Source organism: Ictidomys tridecemlineatus, chromosome 13, assembly GCF_052094955.1.
Source record: "Ictidomys tridecemlineatus isolate mIctTri1 chromosome 13, mIctTri1.hap1, whole genome shotgun sequence".
NCBI lineage: Eukaryota > Metazoa > Chordata > Mammalia > Rodentia > Sciuridae > Ictidomys > Ictidomys tridecemlineatus.
The window spans coordinates 78,245,167-78,264,370 of NC_135489.1; the positions used below are offsets into that span (position 1 = coordinate 78,245,167).

Below are 19,204 nucleotides of genomic sequence, written 5' to 3' on the forward strand. Positions count from 1 at the left end.
GCAAGTGTGAGAGAATGCCAGTGTCCATGGGACAATGTGTACTGTGGACATTCTGGCCCAGCTATGCTTTCTAATTAGTGCCTTGACATGGCTAGATTCTTGTGAACAGAGAGGGAGACTTAAGGGACATGGTGTTTCATTGTCCTCTTTTTCCAGGGATGACAGGTCAAAGAAATCCAGCCTTGCTAAGGAGGGATGCCTTCCAGGAACTCCACAGAGGGAGTACACCTCCCTGTTGTTTCAAGGATGTCACAGAATTGGAGGGAGTAGCAAGGATGAGCCAATTCAAATGCTACAGAAGTCACTATCCTTACAAAGCCCCACCATTTTTCTTAAATAAATGTTCCCAGATTGCTGTCTCCACTGGTTAATTTCCAGAATTCTTATGAAACTTTCAGTATTATTCTTTGTGGCCCTGAAGGACTGTAGAAATAAGAGCAAGCTAAGATTTTAAGAGGGAGAGTTGAAGGGAAACATTTAGCATAGAGAGAAAATCTGGAGGAAGGAGCATGGGAAGGAGTGGGAAGATACTAGAGATGAAGTTGGCCAAATTATGGTTCCCTGTAGGTACAGATACACCCCTATGATACTCATCATCCTGTATAATTAACACACACCAATAAAATGTAGTGGTTTTTTTTTTTTTTTTTCCCCTAATTTCCAGAATTCTTAAAAAGCTGATTGGGCCTTTTTTTTTTTTTTTTGGCAAGTTTTCTCACTGGTTTTGTTGAGGTGAGAATTCTCAGCAGCCCCCACTTGAATTTCTGATGTCTCTGAAGTTCACATTTAAGAAATAAATGAATTAGCATCATAAATTCCCTGTGAAGGAGGACAGTGACCCACTAGCTGGCCATGTAATTCTGTTAGGGGATGGCAACCAACACTAAAAGAATATGACTCATCCTGGGCACAGGGGCCACACCTATAATCCCTGCCACTCTGGAGGCTGAGATGGGAGGATCCCAAGGCTCTCCTGGCCCTTGGTGGGTGTGAGGAGGATTCGGGGACCTGGAGCCCTTGGAAATCTGGATCAGAGCCTCCTCCATTACCTGTCAGGCGCAAAGCGGCAGGGGACGTCTCCCAGGGGGAAGGAGCAGTGATCTGGGAGGGTGCCAGGCCCTCTGGGGGTATCACGTGGTGGGGAATTCCGGCCACATCCCTACATACCCAGCAGTGGCTAGGAGGCTGGCTGAGAGGAGGTGCCTCGGGGCACATGACCTATGGATGAAAAGAGCGCGGGACCGTGGCTAGGCTCTTTGCGCTGTAGGTGCCAGCGGGTAGGTGACGGGATCTCGCTTGGCAGGATTCAGACATGGGGGGCTGCGGGTCTTGTGGGTGCCAAGGGTCCCTGTGGCAAGGATACACTCCTTGGATACCGGATTCCATTGCGTAGGTTGCGGGGATGCGGAATATAAGTCTCCTGGGCGCCAGAGACCTCTAGAGAAGGTGATGCGGGATGCAGGTGCGGGTTATGAGTCTCGCTGGGCTGGATGCTGTCCAGTGGGTAATTAAGGTCCCACGGGTCGGGGTGCAAGGCCGGGTGGTGAGGAGGCCCTGGGGCAGTGTTGCGTCCTTAAGCGCAGGCCGCCTCTTCCTGCTGGTTCAAAGTTTCGGTTTCGAAGGGATGTGGTTCAGCGCTGTCTGGACCCCAGCTCTCCGGCTGCAGGCGGTGGGGCTGCAGGCGGTGGGGCTGCAGGCGGTGGGGCTGCAGGCCTTTCCTGGGTATGGTGCGACATCCCTGGAGGACAGTCCACCTATCTGTGTCCCGCTCCAGCCCGGGGGTCGCGCAGGAGCCCCCAGACAGCACAGCTGGGGTGAAAAGGCTGCAGCTAGAGCGCTTAGCGCAGCGGGACGGGGGATCTGAGACCTGAGGCTCCGCCTCTGTAACCGCTGTAGTAACTTTTAGGAGAAAGGCTCGCTTTCCAAGCAGCTTTGCAGGCTGCCTAGGGGTCTTCTGTGTTAGGCCAAGGTTCTTCCATAGCTGAAGGTCCACCTGAGTTCCCTGCCCACCTCCCCCAAGTTCTCAGTGATTGTCTGGCAAGCTGGCCTGGCCTGCAGTCTGAGCTGCAGTCTTAGCCTCCCTGGGTGATGGCCCAGACAGAAGGGGGCTTCTGGATGGAAGGGGATCCAGGGTAGAGTGGGACTTGGGATTGGGCAATGACCATGAGCAGCCACAGGAGTCAGACTGCTGCTGGATTTCCATTGGCCAGGGGAACTTTCTGGCTACAGCAATCTCACTTTCTCACAAAATGAAACTTAAATGGGACTATGGTCACATGACAGGAGGCACAGTTTATAGCTGCTACCTTGGGAACTCTTGCTTCTCTTTCAGACCTCCAGGGCTAGAGAATCCCCCAGCCAGAGACAGCACATCTCCTGCCAGGAGGCCTCCAAGTTCTGTAGCCAGTGTGAAGAGAGGCTGCTTCCTACAGCCCCAGGACCAGACAAATCCCAAGAGGCACTGGGGTAAGTGGAGAGTGTGGGCATCTGTGCCTTCCAGGCAGATGGGAGCAGGGCCAGCTTGCAGCCTCAGGGAGGCCTGGCCCCTCCCCCCACAGAACTCTTCCTAGGGGGCCCTTTCCTCAAGTAATTTTGTGAGGTTCTTTACTGGAGTCATCATCTGTCCTGCCTAAAGTTTCCCATCTCTTTTCTTTGAGGGAACTGGAGTTTAGTCCCCTTTGGGGATGAAAAGCCTCTGGCTGAGCTGAAGGGCCCTGGATATTCCAGAGGATATCTTGGGAGGTTTCTGAGGCTGCTGGAGGGGGAGGGCTCTGTGGGTTTGCAATGCCCTGGGAGGGTCCCCACAGCCTGCCCAGGCTGTCGATGGAGGGACAGGAGGGCACCAGCTGTCAGATGGGTCTTCCTTGCTGAAGACAGGGATAGAGAAACTATCTCCCCTGCTCTTGTCCCACTGCCCCAGAGCCTAAGTGGCACAACACTCCCAGAGGGCAGCACAGCACTCCCAGAGGGCAGCACTGCACTCCCAGAGGGCAGCACAGCACTCCCAGAGGGCAGCACTGCACTCCCAGAGGGCAGCACAGCACTCCCAGAGGGCAGCACTGCTCCCCCCCAGCCCCAAGGACACCCAGAGCACCCTTTGAATCTGCAACCTGTGCATAGCAGGGAGGGCCTGGGAGAGGACCACACATGTGCTCTGGAGATGTGCCACACACACCTGTGCTTGAGTGGGAACAAAGTCCTTATTTCAACTTGCTGCTTGCCCACAGCTGACCCTTAGTCCGTTGAGCAGGTGTCATGGGTGTGAGTGGGTATGAGTGGGTTCTCCCCCTGCTCTGCCTGGGCACGCTCTCATTTTCAGGTGCTTTCTTTGGGCCACAGGAGGTGTGAGAAGGCAGCTGCTTTCTTTGGTTGATTTTTGCTTCCTTGGTGTTTTGTCTCTGGCTCTTTGAGGAGGGGCTTTGAATTACAGTGAGATTTGGAGTCCATCTTTTCTTCTGGAACCTAGCTGGACCTTGTACCTTGGGCCTAGGGCAGATGCACCTGGTGATCCTGAGTGGTTGTAGATTCCTTGCCTTGTGAAGATAGAGCTGTGGAATGGTGAAGCCTGCCAGGGTTCCCCACCCCTGGGTATCAGGAAGAACATCTGCCAGCTGGGGCCTTGGCGGGGGTGGAGGGTTTGCAGTCCCAGAGATTTTAAAAAAGCCAAGCTGCTTACTGTGATGTTCCCAGCACTGTGCTAAAGATGACATTATTATAAATCCCTGTACTACAGATGCTGAGAGTGAAGCACAGAGAGGTTAAGTAACTTGTCACAGCCACACAGCTAGTAACAGGAAGAGATAGGACTTGAACCCTCTGGAGCCCACATGCAGGTTGAATACTGTGTTTGAGGTCTTGCTGGTCCTGGTTTGAGGGAGAAAAGGGGTGCTGGTCTGAGTGATAAACAGTGCCAGCCTGTCTTTAGAGGCTTGCTGTGGGGTTGGTATTAAAATCAATGATGCGACAAGACAAGGGGTTCCCTGACCATGGCCAGAAAAGGGCCAAAGGGGCAGACACAGCACCCTGAAGGGCTTCATTTAGTCCCCATCCCTTTGGGAAGTGGCAATCCACCTTCATCCTGCTGCAGAGCCTCCCTGAAAGGCCACTGCTCTCTGCCCCTTTTTATTTTTGGCAAGGGCCTGGGATGGGCCCAGAACCACTTGCCAGCAGAACCAGAACAAAGAGGGATCTTCCTGAGAACAGGGACATGGGGCCTTTTTATCAAATGCCCCTGATTCTTCTCATACTGGAGTCCTACTGTGGCAGGAATCAAAGAAGAAGCAGCAAAGGGCAAATCTCTAGCCATGTCCCTGAGCCTTCAAAGGGGAGAAGTTATATTCCTAGGGGAGTTATTTACATTCCAAAAGGCAAAATATAGGGGTCTATTCTATTAACCAGGTTTCCTGGAGATAACTGACTAGAAAGGGCAGGAACCCTCCCTTTTCTAGGCACTACTTCTCATCGCAGTGTTTTTATAGTTTTTTTATACCCAGGCCTGGGTTTGTCATCCATTACACTACCAGGGGCTGCCTTCCAGGGGGTGCCCATCCCTGCAGGTAGGGAGAGAGGGCAGAGTGGCCTGACACCTCCCCTAAGCCAGAGCCTGGCAGAAGTGCCAGCCCTGGCTTCCTCACACCTGGGATTAACTGTTTACAGGAATTGAAGCTGAAACAGGAACTGGGGACTTGGCACTGCAGCAGAGGGAGGCCACTCCTCTCAGTCACTTGGAGGTTCTCCAGGTGGTTTCACCTACTGGTAGGAATCCCAGGCCCCGGTGTGTTCTGCCAGGTACCCAGGCCTAGAGGTCCCTTGGATGAAGGCATGGGGGGAAACCTGGGGTCTCTGCACAGGCAGGGGGTGGGGGTGGGGTGAGGGCTTTGAGAGGTGTGGGCCCCCCTTTCCTGCCCAGGTACCCAGGGACCCAGTTGGAACTCCTTCCCCAGTGCTGGGAGGTTCCTGGAGGAGGCGTGACGGTCCAGGCAGCGTATTTCTTTTTTATTCTATGTTTTCCTGGAGGATGTATGTTTCTATGATGGAGGAAGTAAGTTCAGAGTCCCCAGAACATCAAGGCTCCTGGGAGGTGGGGAGTGTGCTTCTTGGAGCCAGGATGGTGAACACCACTTGGGAGGGAAGCAGCCTTAACTCTGAGGCCCAGGGTGGGTGCGGTTCAGTCCAGTCCCTGGCATGAGTGGGTAAGACCCCATCTAACAAGAATGAAGTCCAAATAGCAAGGTCCCTTCTGCTTGAAGTCTCCCAGGGGACTCCACTGGAGGCCCAGCCTGGGAGGGAGTGGATGTTCACCAGGTGGGGAAGAGGCCTGGGCTGTGGCATCTGGTGTCTCAGTTTTGGTCCCCTCTGCCCCCAGCACCTGCCACACAATGGGCTGGCAAAGCCTGCTGTGCTATGCTCTGGTGTGTTTGCTTTTGAGTTGTCACAGAATTATCATAACATACATTTGGCATTTGATCTCTTGAAGTGGAGCATTTCAGGGGCCTTTGGAGCTTGCCTACTGTCAGTGAGCTGGTGTGAGCTTTTACACACTTTCTGGTCTTGGAGTGTTTAACCATTGAGCCACATCCCCAGCCCTTTTTATTTTTTTATTTTGAGATGGGGCCTCATTGCTGAGGCTGGCTTTGAACCTGTGATCCTCCTGCTTCAGCCTCCTATGTTACTAGGATTACAAGTTTTTGCCACTGTGTCCAGCTCTTCCTCGTATTTCTAAGGAAATTGGTGTGCTGAACAGATGGAATGCTCTGACCTGGCAGGGTCTGAAGCTGTGGGCAGCCTGGCCTGGCTATGCCCAGCCACCTGCAACTGCTGGGCTGCTTCCCTAGACAGATTCCTGCTCCTGGCCAGTCTGTCTAGAGAACATGTTCCTGCACCCCAGTACTGAATGCTTACCAGGGCAACCTCTGCTAGCCCCCAGCCTCTCTAGCTGCCTTGGCTGCAGTGTGCCTGAGGTTTCATCTCCTCTTCCACCCTCCCCTCCCCAGTGCTGGGGGTGCTTCATTTTGTTCATAGTCCAGTGGGGTGGGCAGAAGTGGCACCTGTGGATCCAATTATAATCTCCATTAACAGGGAAGCCAGATGTCTTTTGGAAATCAGATGGACACTTTTATTTGTTCTTGTTGGACTGCCTGTTGAGATTTACAGTCCCTGGGGCTGTTTGTGTTGCAGAACACAGGAAGCCAGGACCTAGCTTGAAAGTTTGGGTATGCCTAGGGTCTTGCTCCTTTCTCTGGTCCTGGCAACCCAACCCTTTTGCACATTACAGCTGTTTCCTCAGGCTGCAGGTGAAACTCATGTTGGTCAAGGTCCAACATCCAGCTCATCATCGTGGCCCCCCCAGGAGAGGGTGGGTTTATCCAACTCCAGTAGGAGCTCTGGAGCTCCTGACTCTGTCCCTGGGGCCAGAGAAGATGCCAGGTTCTGACTGGATGAGGTTGCCCATCCAGCTGGTATAATGGGAGAGAGGCCCGTCAGAATCCTGGGTTTATTGTTAAGTGTTAGCTGTGAAAGGAAAGTGGTCTGGGAGTAGGGTATGTGGCAGAAAATTTTCCAACTTTTTAATGATGTGTTGTGTGGGGGAAGTTAGAAGTCTTGGTATAGGGTCTGAGTCCTGCATGTGGGTGGTGTTGAGTTTGAGTTCTCCACAGGGACTCAGCATAGGGTCTGAGTCCTGCAGGAGGACTTGGTATAGGGTCTGAGACCTGCATTTGGGCCTCCTTTAGTATGTGTAACTGAGGGTCTTCTTCCTCCAGCACTCTGGGCCTAAGGTCTTCATAGAATGTGTAGGGAGGAGATGCAGTGGTAAAAGAGCTGGGAGAGGAAAGAGAGCAGGGGTTAGGGGAGGGAATACCTGGAGCCCAGCAGACCTGGGCCTTGAGCAGTCAGCTCAGAGAAGGTTCCAGGCACAGGCTTGAAATGGCACCATGTCATCAAGACCCAGGTTTGACAAGAGAGAGTCTTCGAAGGATTAAATTTGGGCTCAGGTATACAATCTTGAGTGGCTGTGTGTGGACTCTGTGGGTGACATAACTGGTCAGGTGACGTTCTCCATAGACAAGAGGGTAGATGGATGGGATAGTGCTAGGATAAGGGAGGCAGGCCTCCACTGGGAGGTACCTGGACTGAGGCTTCCTGCCCCTGAGGAAGGGGAGTTTTCTTGTAGGAAGGAAAGGGCAGATTCTGTTTTAGAGCTGCAGAGCTGGAATATTGTGGACATTGGCCCTGCCCTGACTCTTTCTTTTCTTTTCCTCTCCATTTCTCCTGCACCACCCCTTTCTCTTTCTTCCTTGATAATAGTGATTGAACCCAGAGGTGTTCTATTACTGAGCCACACCCCAGCCCTTTTTATTTTTATGTTGAGACAGGGCTTTACTAAGTTGCTGAGGTTGGCCTCATACTTGGAATCCTCCTGCCTCAGCCTCCCCAGTTGCTGGGTTACATGCACCTGCCAGCCCAGGCTCTTTCTGTCTGATTCGCTCTTTGCAGCTGGGGCTGAATCCTTGACCACATCCTGTCTGGCTGTTAGCAGAAACCACACCAGGGCCTTGGGGGAGGATAGGGCTGATCTTGCAGGGGTTGTCCCAGTGTGGCCTTCTGGTGCTCCCTGCCTTTTCCATGATTTGACTTGTCCTTCACCTGCCTGTGTAGATTCTGAGAACAATAACTCCTTGGTGGCCTAATCCCTGAAGGAAGAGATGGAATGCAGGGAAGTGCTGAAGGAAGATGGGGACCTGTGCTTGTCCCCAGGCTCCAGTGATTGGCAGGAAAATGCAGCTGAGCCCAGTTCCGATGAAGGGTCCTGGACCATCCAAAGAGTGAGTGAGCCATGCTGCCTCCACCCATCCCTGCCTCTGCTCTGTTTCCCTGGTGGCTAAGCTGGGCTGTCTGAGCCACCCTCACTGCCTCCATGTGTCCCCTGCTGCCCGACTTTTTCCCTGCAAACTTACTGCACTGAAGTCCAGCTGGCCATAGAAATGCTACCACATGGGCAGTGGCCTGGCTGCCCCAGTGTCTGGTCCATCCCCACAGGAGTCTACAGGCTTCAGGCCCTGGGTCTCCACCTTCCTTTCCCAGCCCTAGACCAAATATGTGGGTGTCTCAGGAGCTGTGGCTGGGCCATGTGTGGGTCCCACTATCCTCTGTGTCTACGTGTTGAGGTATGGGCTGGGTGCACCTCTACTGTGCTGCAGGGCCTGTGTGTGGGTGCTCCCTGGTTGGCAGGTGCTCTTCGTCAGAGTGGGGTCCCATTGGCCTCTGGGAGTTGTCAGGCACTGGGGAATTATTGTTTGGTAGAGGAACCCACTGGAGCCCCAGGAGGCTTCTGAGAGGGATCTCCCTGCAGGTGTTCAGGAGCACTAGGTGTGCTCCATGACTCAGCTCCAGCTCACAGACACCCAGAGTGGGGTACCTGCTCCCAGGCTTCCTCCTGGGCATGGAGGGGATTGGGGCTTTCTGTTCCTGGGCTGGGTCTGGTTTGTGAGGTTCCTTGCAGAGGGTGCTCTGTGGTTCGGAGTGTGGCAGTGACACACTGGGGTGCAATATATGTGATGCCTGCAGGGGAAGGTATATGTGTGTAGTGTTTGGTGTATGTAGTGTGTGTGAGGTGAGTGTTGATTTGTGCATGTGTGTCAGGGTGCAAGGCCTGTGTGTGAGGAAAGAGGTATGTGTGTGTGGTGTATGGTTGTGTCCTTTCCCTGGAGTCACTTCTTCCTCAAGGAAGAGGGATACTGAAGGCTTGGCTGAAACCTCCAGTGAGAGTCACTGCAGAGACACTTAGGGCATGGCAATTAAACATGTTGCATTGCGCAGCAGGACAAGGTTCTTTTTAAACATTCATATAGTAAGTGAAGAATCTTTGTGGAAGAAAAAAATGAGTAATAGCCAGAAACCATAGCTGTGCTCAATGGTACATGCCTGTAATCTCAGTGACCAGGAGGCCCAGGCAGGAGGATCCAAAGTTCAAGGCCAGTCTCAGCAGCTTAGTAAGACCCTGTAGCAAAAAAAAAAAAAAAAAAAAAAAAAAGAAAGAAGATGAAACAAGATAACGATTGAGGACAAGAGCCCTGTGTCCAATCTCAACTTCATACCTTAAGAAACTAGGAAAAGGTGAGGAAACTAAACCCAAAGACAAAGAAAGAAGGAGATACTAAATATTAGAGCAGAGATTTTTTGAAAAGGAGAGAATAGAAGAGCAACAGAGAAAAAACAATGAATCAAAAGGTTGAGTCTTTCAAAAGACCAACAAGATCCATAAAGTTTTAGACTAATTTAAAAAAAAAGGAGATAATATGTAAAGAACTCAGAAGGTCAAGGGTCCTATATTTTATCTCTTATATGGAAGCTATAGAACAAAAAGGGAAAGGAAAGTGGGGGCAGACCTCATGACAATCAAAGGGAGACCAGTGGAAGAAAAGAAGGTGCAGGTGGGAGGTGGGGAGGGAGGGGAACTGCTGGGGAGGAATCCTGGCAAAATGGTATTGTTACATTGTGTATTGCATGCACCAATATGCAACAACAAACTCCATCAATGTGTGCAATTGCAAAACACCAATGAGCAAAGATTCCAGACTGGGGTAGAGCCCTTGCCTAGCACATGGGTTCCATCCTCAACACCACATGAAAATAAATAAACAAATAAAGCATATATTTTTAAAAGGTGTGAGAGAAACTAAAGTAGAAATGAAGGTGAAGACATTACTGATGACTTTATAGAAATAAAACTCAATTTGAGGGAATATCATAGAGTTAGCATTTGGTCACCAAATGTTTAACAAAACTTACTTAATTGTGGCATCGAAAGCACTAGAAACAAAAGGAAAAAGTAGAAAAATTTGACTTCATCAAAATTTAAACTTTTTTCATTTAGAGGCGGAGAAGAAAAACTGAAAAGGCAGCCAATGGAATGAAGAGGTATTTGTAAATCATGTATCAGATAAGGGGTTAGTATCCATGATATATAAAGAACTCATGACTCAACAACAAAAAGACAGTCCAACTTAATTCTGGACAAAAGATTTGCCTGAAGCAGCCTGCCTTCCCCTCCCTTCTTTCTTTAAACTGGGAATTGAATCCAGGGCCTCCTGCATGCTAGACCAACACTACCTCTGAACAGCATCCCAGTCCTTATTTTATTTGGAGATGGTCTCACTAAATCACCCAGGATGGCCTTGAACTTGAGATCCTCTTGCCTCAGCCTCTGGAGCAGCTGCAATAACAATTATGCACTGCCACACCTGGGTTGCAAAAGCTTTTCTCCAAAGAAAATATACAAGAGGCCAAGAAGCCTGTGAAAGGCATCAGCACTCATTGGTGGTTAAGTGCAATGCAAAACCTCTTGACACACCACCTAAAACACACAAGGATAGCTGTGATAAAAAGTATCAAATCACAGGTGTTGGTGAGGAGGTGGAGAAGTTGGAGCTGTGGTGTCATGCTGTGGGGAATGTGAAGTCCTACAGCTACTCTGTAAAGCAGTGTGACAACTTATCAGAAAGTTAAATTCAGAATGCCATATGACCCAGCAGTTCCACTAAGTATTCATCCAAGAGAAAAGAGAATGGGTGTTTGAACAAATGCCTGTCTGCACATTCAGAGCAGCAGAGCCATGGCAGTCCAGTGGCACAGCAACCCAGGTTGTCCTCAGTGGGTGAACAGCAGGTAAACTACTTAGGCTGTATACACTCGGTGGAATATCAGTCAGCCATAATAAAGAAGGAAGTGTATGTATCCAAACTGTAACCAGGGTGGACCTCAGACAAGCAGTGCTACAAGGAGGAACCCGAGGTGCAAGGCACAAACTGTGTGAGGCCTATTATAGGAAACATGCAGAACAAGCTCATCCAGAGAGATGAGTAGCTCAGAATTGGCAGGGGTTGGGGGCACTGTGAGATTGGTTGCCTTTGGGGTGATGAAGTGGGAGCGTAGTACCGGTAGTTATTGACGACATTGTTGAGTGTTTACTTTCAAATGTTTGGGGCAGGGGTGTGGCTCCGTGTGGAGCACTTGCCAGCATGTGTGAGTCCCTGGGTTCCAGCCCCAGCACTACAAAACAGCAGCAAAACCACTCCAAACTGTCTATTTTTGTATGATTTTCACACTGTGTGTGGTGTTGTCACAGGAGATTTATTTAAAACACATGCTTGAAGGTGCAGAAGCTGTAACTGAAAGAAACTGGGAGCTAAGTGCACAGGTGAGCACGGTAAGTGTCTCTGGGTCTCTGGGCAGTGGCTTCCCAGTCCCATAGTGAGCCTGCATCATGCTTCGCCGGAGCTGGTATTGCTGTTGAGAGAAGGTCTCTGAGCTAAGACCTGATGTTCCCAGGAGGTGGGCAGAGCCTGGGGGTGGCCTGGACCTCAGAAGCCAGGATGAAGTCACCAGCCACTTCCCAGCCCTCCCCAGCAGAACTGAGCATGTCCTACCACCTGCTCAAGAGAGTGTTCTGGTCCACAGGGCCATGGGGAGGTGGCCAGCCTCCTTCTGGCCCTTTCTTCAGTGGCCACTGGATGCTGGCTTGTGGGCTCCTGCTTGCTGGCTCTGCATCCTTCCAGAGGCTTGGAGATTTGTTCTTCCGGCAGCAAGGAAGCGACCTAGCAGGGGCCTGAGTGGGTCAGGTGGGAGGCTCCAAGTGGCCCTAGGCCCTCAGTGGCTTCTCTTCCTCAGCCTTTTGCTGGTATGATTTAACAGAGGCTTCCTGGTGGAGGCACACCTGGCCTCCGGAGGCTCTGAAGGCTGTGCTTGGCTGAGCGTTGGGTGTCTGGAATGACCTGCCCCCTCTGGTGCCTCTGCAGCTGTATTTGTTGGAAGCAGGGGCCCAGGTGTTCAGGTGGACGTTCCAGGGGACCAGGACCTGATTTGCCCACCTGCATCCCCCTTCTTATTGGCCTCAGCTGCCTTGGGCTCTGTGTTGTGTTTTCCCTGCTCCATGAGGTTTCCCTAATTGGGCCTGGCTGGGGCAGGGCTTCAGGGTATGTGGGTGACCCTGCGCTGTCTGAAGGGGTCATGTCTCAACAGGTAGTGGCCTCTGGACCTTCTGTAGATGCCATAGAGGATGTACCTGGTGAGCAGGCAGCTGCCCAGCGCCTTCCCAGCAAGAGGAGAATGAATGAGGCTGCTCTGTGTGAGGCCTTGGACACCTTCACTGCGGACGATGAGCAGGTAGTCTGTGTTTCTGGCTGCAGAGCCTCCCACCAGCCCTGGAATAGCTGGACCTTGTGGCAGGTCATTTTGGGGATGCCATCTTTCTGTTCTGTGCTGCACATCCTTCCTGCTCACCCTGACTCCCAGCTTCTATTTCTTGTGGAAATCTCTCCCTTGACATCCACAGGCCACCCAGGGGTCTACTTACCAGCCAGGTGGCATCCAAGTTGGGCACAGGCCCATCAGCAGTCTGTGCCTGAGACACCAGTGGTATGGTGTGTACCCTACTGAGCTTGATGTCTGCTCCTTGGGGTTCAGATCCTGCCCTGTCATTTTCCAGAGCATTGGTTGGGCGGGTTCCAGGTTCACTACAACACAAGAAGCTCACTTGTGTAATGAAGGTGCTATGCACATGAGGAAAGCAGAGCCTCTTCACCCCTGCAGGGGGATGCGGTCACTCATGGAGGGCTATGGTTTGTCCTGAGTACCATGGTCACACATTGTTTCACACATGAGTCGGGCTGGGCCCTGGTAAGTTTGGAAGCCCGGTATGGACCTTCCTCCAGAGGCACCTGAACTTCTGCAGTTCTGTCCATCAGGGATTTGGGCTGTGCTTGTATTGGAAATGAATGGTCTGCTGCTGTCCAGGTATGGCCAAAAAAGGCTGTGCTTGTATTGGAAATCAGTGGCCTGCTGCTGCTCAGGTATGGCCAAAAGGGTGTGGGTACACAGGGGGCTGTCACTGACCAACTTCCCTGGCATTGTCCTCCATTAACTGGTTGGGGTCCTTCCAAGGGTCTTCCCTGGACCACCTCTGCATTTCTTGCAGTCTCCACACCACTTTGTTATGGAGGGTATAGCCAGGCCCTCTTCAGGGCACCTGCAAGCCCCAACCAGGGTGCCTGCCCTCTTAAGGTCCTGCTGCTGAGTGCCTCCCTTCTGACCACTCCTCTCCTAGAGGGCAGCTAGCAGCTGTTCTAAGGTTGAAGCAGGGTGTGTACTCTGATGGGCCTGGAGGGTCCTCTGTGCCATGTGGTGACCTGCAGGTATCTACAAGACCCCAGCATCCATTTCATCCTGGAAGTTAGGACATTAGTTACCTGGACTTAGTTTTCACTTCTGTAAGAAGAAAATAACCTAATCTGAGATTTGATTATTCAAACCATTAGAAATGTTTTGTTTCCAAATTACCAAAAATGCAACTCACATTGGTTATGTTGAATTTATTGCTCATATCATGGATGAATCCTGAGGCTGTAGGCAAGATCAATCTAGGCACCCAGCTGGTAGCCCTGAAGTGCAGGTGTAGCTCTGCCTGTCTGCACTGCCTCCTTACCCTCCTGGCCACTGTCTCTAGTGCTCTGGACCATCCCATTTCTTGGTCACATGGCATCCACAGTTCCCTGCCTCAGTGCTTCATCCAGGGAACAAAGGATGCTCCTTCAGAACAGAGGGAAATGACCCAGTTATCTCACTCCTTGCTCTATACCCAAAGGACTTAAAATCAGCATGCTACAGTGACACAGCTACATCAATGTTCATAGCAGCTCAATTCACAATAGCTAAACTATGGAATCAAACTTGATGCCCTTCAACATATAAATGGATAAAGAAACTGTGGTACTTGTACACACTGGAATACTACTCAGAATTAAAAGAGAATAAAATTATGGCATTTTCAGGAAAATGGATGGAATTGGAGAATATCCTGGAAAGGTGTGTCAGGTGGCTGTCCCTGTGGCTCTGCCAGGAGGCCCTCCCACGCAAAGCTCTGGTAGCCAGGTTGCTGGAAGGATGTGTCAAGCAGCTTCCAGGGGTGAGACCTCACTGTCCTCATTGCAGCCTGCCCCTGGCTCCTCACAGCCCTTATCTGCTACAGGGATGAGCCAGCTGGCCCTGGGGGCTTGGAAGCATGTAGCACCCACCTGTCAGCCTCTTTCCCTTGGGCCTCCATAGGGAGCTTCACTGCCCACCTCCTCTCGGCATTTATATCCTATTGCCCACTAGCATGAGGACTAGCCATCCCTGTCTGTGTTGCTGGCCTGTCCCCATCCCTGATGCTGTACCCCCTTGGTGACATTGAAGTCTCTCCATTTCTTATGTGGACCACATCCTGGGCCTTAGCCCCTCTGCACTTCTGCCCATTCCCTGCTGTATCACCTCAGCCTTGATGCTCCACGTGTCCTAAGGCAGAGGCCTACTGCAGGTGTTGGCTGAGCTGGCGGAGGAGTGCCTTTCCCAAGCCCATCTGTCCTCACTCACCCTGGCTCCCAGCTCTCATGTACCTGTGTCCCACCTGGAGGTGCCCTGGTTCAGTTGTTCTGCACTCAGTGCTGCCTCCAGGTGCTGCCAGAGTCACTGCCTGTGTCCAGGCCTCACTCACCTCCAGAGCTGCTGCTTGCACTGGGTGGGGGTGAGCAGCCTGAGCCTCATGGGGTCTTTGTGTGCTGGATTTTGGCTTTCATCCTGGGTGAGCAGGAGCCTTAGGAGGCAGGGCTCATGTTTGTACACAAAGACCTGTGAGTCCTTGCCAAGCAGAGCAGGTTGGATTAGAGGTTCTGCATCTTTCAGACTCAGCCTCTTGCCACCTTCTCCAGAAAGCCTATGAGTCAGAGTGGCCTCTGACCTCCCACCATGCCCTTCTGGCTGGATTTGTGCTTGGCATGTCTCATGATGTGTCTTAGCCTGCCTCATGATGCTGTCAGCATCGTGGGACAGGACCCTGTTTTGCCCTCATGCCCTCATGGTCCTTGTGCCTCACAGAGGCCCATATCACTCAGTGGCTCAGTATGGAGGCAGCACCACTTGGATTAAGCACTGACATTTCAGGGTCTCTGGGAAGGGCTTAGGGAGTATGTCCCTCCTGGAGTCTACACTGCTTTGATGTGGTAGTTTTCAGGAATTTCTTGGAACCATCAGGATGCTGACAGACACCATTAAGGTCAGGAGACCCCAGACCTGTCCAGCAGTCTCAGAGGCTTCCTAGTGACCCTGAGGTGTCATGGAGAAGACCACCAGTGACTGCCCTATCTCATGCTCATGACTGGGCCTGAGCGGGCAGCATAGGCCTCCAAGGAGCCTGTGAAAGTGAGTACCCTGGGGCCCACCCAGACTGCTGAGTCACTGCACATGTTAACAATGTCTTGGGTGATTTGGTTGCCCTTGGAAGATGGAGAAGTTTTTGTCTTAAATCTTTTTTTCTTGTGCAAAGTCCTGGGTCCCTTCCTCAGTACCATAAAAAGAAAAAAGTCTCTTAAGCCCTGTCTTTCTACTGCACACACTGGGCGCTGACTCTCATGAGCCCAGTCAAGAGCATGAGTCAGGCTAGGAGTGCTCTGGGTACCTGGAGGGATTTTGTGGGCATCTGAGCAGTTCTGCAGGAAGGTCAGCTAGGATTCTTGGGGAAGCTGCATAGTGACTCAGAAGAAGGCCACACATTCTAGGCACAGATGTACCCAAGTTCTTCCCTTTTCTTGATGGCTTAATGCAAGGAGTGAGGGTCTAGGGCAGGTGCAGGTTCACCCCCAGCTGTCTCGGGTGGCAGGGTGTCCCCACATACAGCCAGGACTCAGGATGTATGAGCCACTTGCTTTCAGTGGCCCACTGACACCTCCTCTAGAGCATAATAGCCTTTGGGGCCAGGGTCCCAGTGGCCTACTCCTCACAAGCTGTGTTACTGGTTTCCAAGGCTTCAAGAGCTCAGGAGCAGTCTTACTGCTCCTCCATACTCTGCAGTCTTCTCACCTTTATTCTGGTTTTCTTGCTTGTGACACATACTACGAAGAGTGTCACATGAACAGTCCATGAATGTTGTAGTGTCCAAGAGCAATCTTGTAGTGACACCCCCAGCCCCTATATGCAAGGCTCTGCCTGGCATCTTGCTCCTTGGTTCCCCTACCCCCCACCCTTGGTTTCTTAATTCAGTTCCACCCATGATAAAGAAGTTGCAGGAATGACCAATGTAAGTGGTTCAGCAGAGCTAAGCTTGCTGTACCAGAGAAATTGGGACACAAAAATGGGAGGGAAACGTGGGGCAAGTTGTAGTAAACCTAAGAAGTAAGATTGGTATATCTCTTATGTCTCTCCTGTTTAGAACAAAAGAAAGAAAAGGAGGAAGAATCAGGACACTACTGCTTCCTCAGAGCAGGGTTCCTTGGCCCCATCGCCTTCCATTCCCCAGAGTCCAAATTCACCTTCACACCCCTGGTCCCAGGACACAGCCCTGGCCCAAAGCCAAGCCCCGCATGCTGGTCCATCTGGCCAGTGTAGGGGTGCAGCCACAGGAGATGTGGCTCAGAGCAGGCCAGCACCACAGGACCACACGGAAGAAATGGATCTCCACACTTCCACACCCTCTGGGGCAAGGAGCCTCTCTCAGGAGGTGTCTGGGCCACCCACATCTATCTGCAAAGCCCACCCTAAGCCTGAAGATGCTGCCCAAGGGCTCCCGCTGCCTGAGTCCGAAGGGGATTCTGAGCCTCAGAAAGAAGCACAGAGGGCCAGGCAGCACGTGGAGGTCCCAGCCTCTGGGGTGAGTATAGTGAGTGGTGGCCAGGGGCATGGGACTGGCCCTCGCACCTTTGGTATGCCATGTGGGTGAGACGTTACTTCTCTATCTGGGAGGGCAGCTGTGGAGGCAAGAAGGGACTATTGACCCTACACTCGGCATTAAGGCCAAAGCTGATCTTAAGCCGTTGGGGCAGAGCAGCCTTTCCATTTGTCTCTGTGGCTCAGACCCCAGGAGTCTGGGGTCTTTATTTCCTCCAGGGAGTTCACACTACAGCTGAGCCAGATATTCCAGTTAACAGGACTGGGAAACAAATGAAAGATAAGGTTCAGTCGCAGCAAATGAGCTGCCCGCAAGTCCCCCTGCTTCCAAGGAACAGTGTCAGGTACAAGTTTCTCTCCAGGGTGGGCTGGGGGACACTGCTTGGCCTTCCCGGCCCCTTCTGCTATAGCCACTCACTAGCCCATCTTCAGTCTGATTGTGTGGCACGTTATGGAGAGCTAGGGACAGTGCAAAGGAGATCAAGCCTTCCTTTAAGGAGCTCTCATTCTTGATGGGGGAAGACTGAGGCCAAGCCAGGCAACAGGAAATGAGCTGAGAAAAAGAGCACGGTTGATACCAGGAGGGTCCCCAGGAGTGTGATGGTTGGTGCCGTGAGGGAAGGTGGCCCCTCAGCCAGGGAAGCTGGATGAGGCTTCCAGGGAGGTGCTGGGGGAGCAGAGGCTAGAGGGAATGAGGGGTGAGCTTTGGGGTCCCTGGGGACAAATTCAGATGAAAGAATTGGCGTGCTAAGGCCTGGGGTTATCTTGTGGCAGCCTGTTCTCAAGGGAAGGAACTAGTGTGCTCAGTAGTGAGAGAGGGAGGAGGGCCCAGGCAAGGTTAGGGAAGGGTCCTGAGAGGCCATGGAAGTGGACTGGAAGGACTGGACAGTCCACCTGGGCTGCTGTGAGATGCATGGCTGAGGGGCAGCCTTTCAGGCTGGGGCTTGGTTGCTCATTTCAGGAGGGTGAGACCAAGGACGGGTTGGCTGCTCCTGGAGAAAAACCAGGTGAACACAGCTCAGAACACAAAGACTTGAGGAAGCCAGAAGGGAGTGACAAAAATTACACAGCTGCTGTGACAAAGGAGAAGGAGCAGAAGAACCAGAAGGCCAGCACTCAGGCCATCCCCTCAAGGTACCAGGCTGCCCCGCCCAGGCACAGGGATGCTGTCCGCACCTGTTGAGGGCCCCTGTGACAAGTCCAGCTGTGGGGTTTGCAGGGGAGGTGGCTAGCCAGGTTGGGGTTTCACACTATCTTTTCCTCTTCTTGGCCGCTCATGGTGGGCAGTGGCCAGGTGTGAAAATGACCAGTAGAGAAAGAGGAGGTGGGCTGGGCCAGGAGCAGTTGGTGACCAACTGCTTCCTTCCCTCTTCCAGCTGGCTGAACCCGGAGGAGGGGATCACTGTGTATTTCCATGCCATCATTCCCAAGCATGTCACTTTCGACCCCATGCTCCACACTGTGTTCATCAGGGGAGGAGAAGAGCTTGGACAGCCCGAGTGGAGTGACGCTTGCGAGATGTACTACACTGAGTGAGTCCTGGGGCCCCCAGTCCCCTTGGTGTTTGTTAGAGGTGATCAGTGAGTCCCCAGGGTCCCCCTGCTCCCAGGGTGAGTGTGTTTGATACTCCCAGCATGCATTCTTTGTCTCACTTCGCCATGGCTCTCTTTTCTGTTCTAAGTAGAAAGGAAGCCCTTCCCTGTTCTAGACATGCCATCTTGGTCAGTGTGCATTCTATAATTTTGGGTCTATGTTCCTGGGGTGTTTGAGAACAAAATCTTCTGATGTGAGACTTCCGGATAACTGGCCAGTGTCTGTTGATTTCCAGGGACTTACATGAGTACGGGTCCCTCATCGAGGGCAGCATTGTCATTCCCAGGCAGAGCCTGGATAGAGCCATCCCTTACAAGTACGTCCTTCACTGCGGCCAAGGTTCCAACTGCACCGTGGAGTATGAGTACATCTACGAGCAGCCGCAGAAGGCGGGCGAGCACGTGAACCGCTGCCTGTGTGTCAAGTCCTCCCTCCTGCGCTCCGGAGGTAAAGGGCCTCTCCCATGGCACATGTGTCCTGGCCTGGGTGGGGCTGTGTGGAGCAGACTGCCTGGTCTGCATGGGTCCTCTGTTGTGCGCTGCCCCTGCTGTGGTTTAACTTAGGTGAGAGAGGAAACGGGAAGGAGAGAGGATGAAGCCAAAGGAAGGGTTGGGGCTGTGTGCAGGGTGGGCCCAGGTACCGGGCAGACTCTGGAACAAAGCAGGGAACAGGGAGCTGCTGGCTGGCCCTTCCTGGAGGCGTCTAGGTGGTGACCAGAAGCAGGACAATGTGTCGAGAGCCTCCCTATGGGCCTCTGTATTTGTCCTCATCACATTTTGCTGGTGGCACTTGGGTGGCTTCCACATTCCGTCTGCTGAATCTTTGGAAAGAACCCTCTGCACCTCTTCAGTCCCTCAGCAGCTCTTCCTTGGTGAGCCTCTCTGCAGATACTGGCTGTCCTGTCCTGCCTGGGCACCTA

General features: G+C 52.2%; 1 pseudogene across 1 annotated transcript in view; it reads left to right on the forward strand.

Moving 5' to 3' along the window:
• Positions 1–1,165: 1,165 nt before the first annotated feature.
• Positions 1,166–19,204, forward strand: part of LOC101962537 (E3 ubiquitin-protein ligase RNF213-like) — a 91,724-nt pseudogene continuing 73,685 nt past the window's right edge. The window contains exons 1-7 of the transcript XR_013429437.1: positions 1,166–1,277; positions 2,333–2,466; positions 7,657–12,162; positions 16,238–16,675; positions 17,654–17,826; positions 18,069–18,224; positions 18,521–18,732. The product of XR_013429437.1 is annotated as an E3 ubiquitin-protein ligase RNF213-like (transcript). The remainder of the gene's footprint in view (positions 1,278–2,332; positions 2,467–7,656; positions 12,163–16,237; positions 16,676–17,653; positions 17,827–18,068; positions 18,225–18,520; positions 18,733–19,204) is intronic.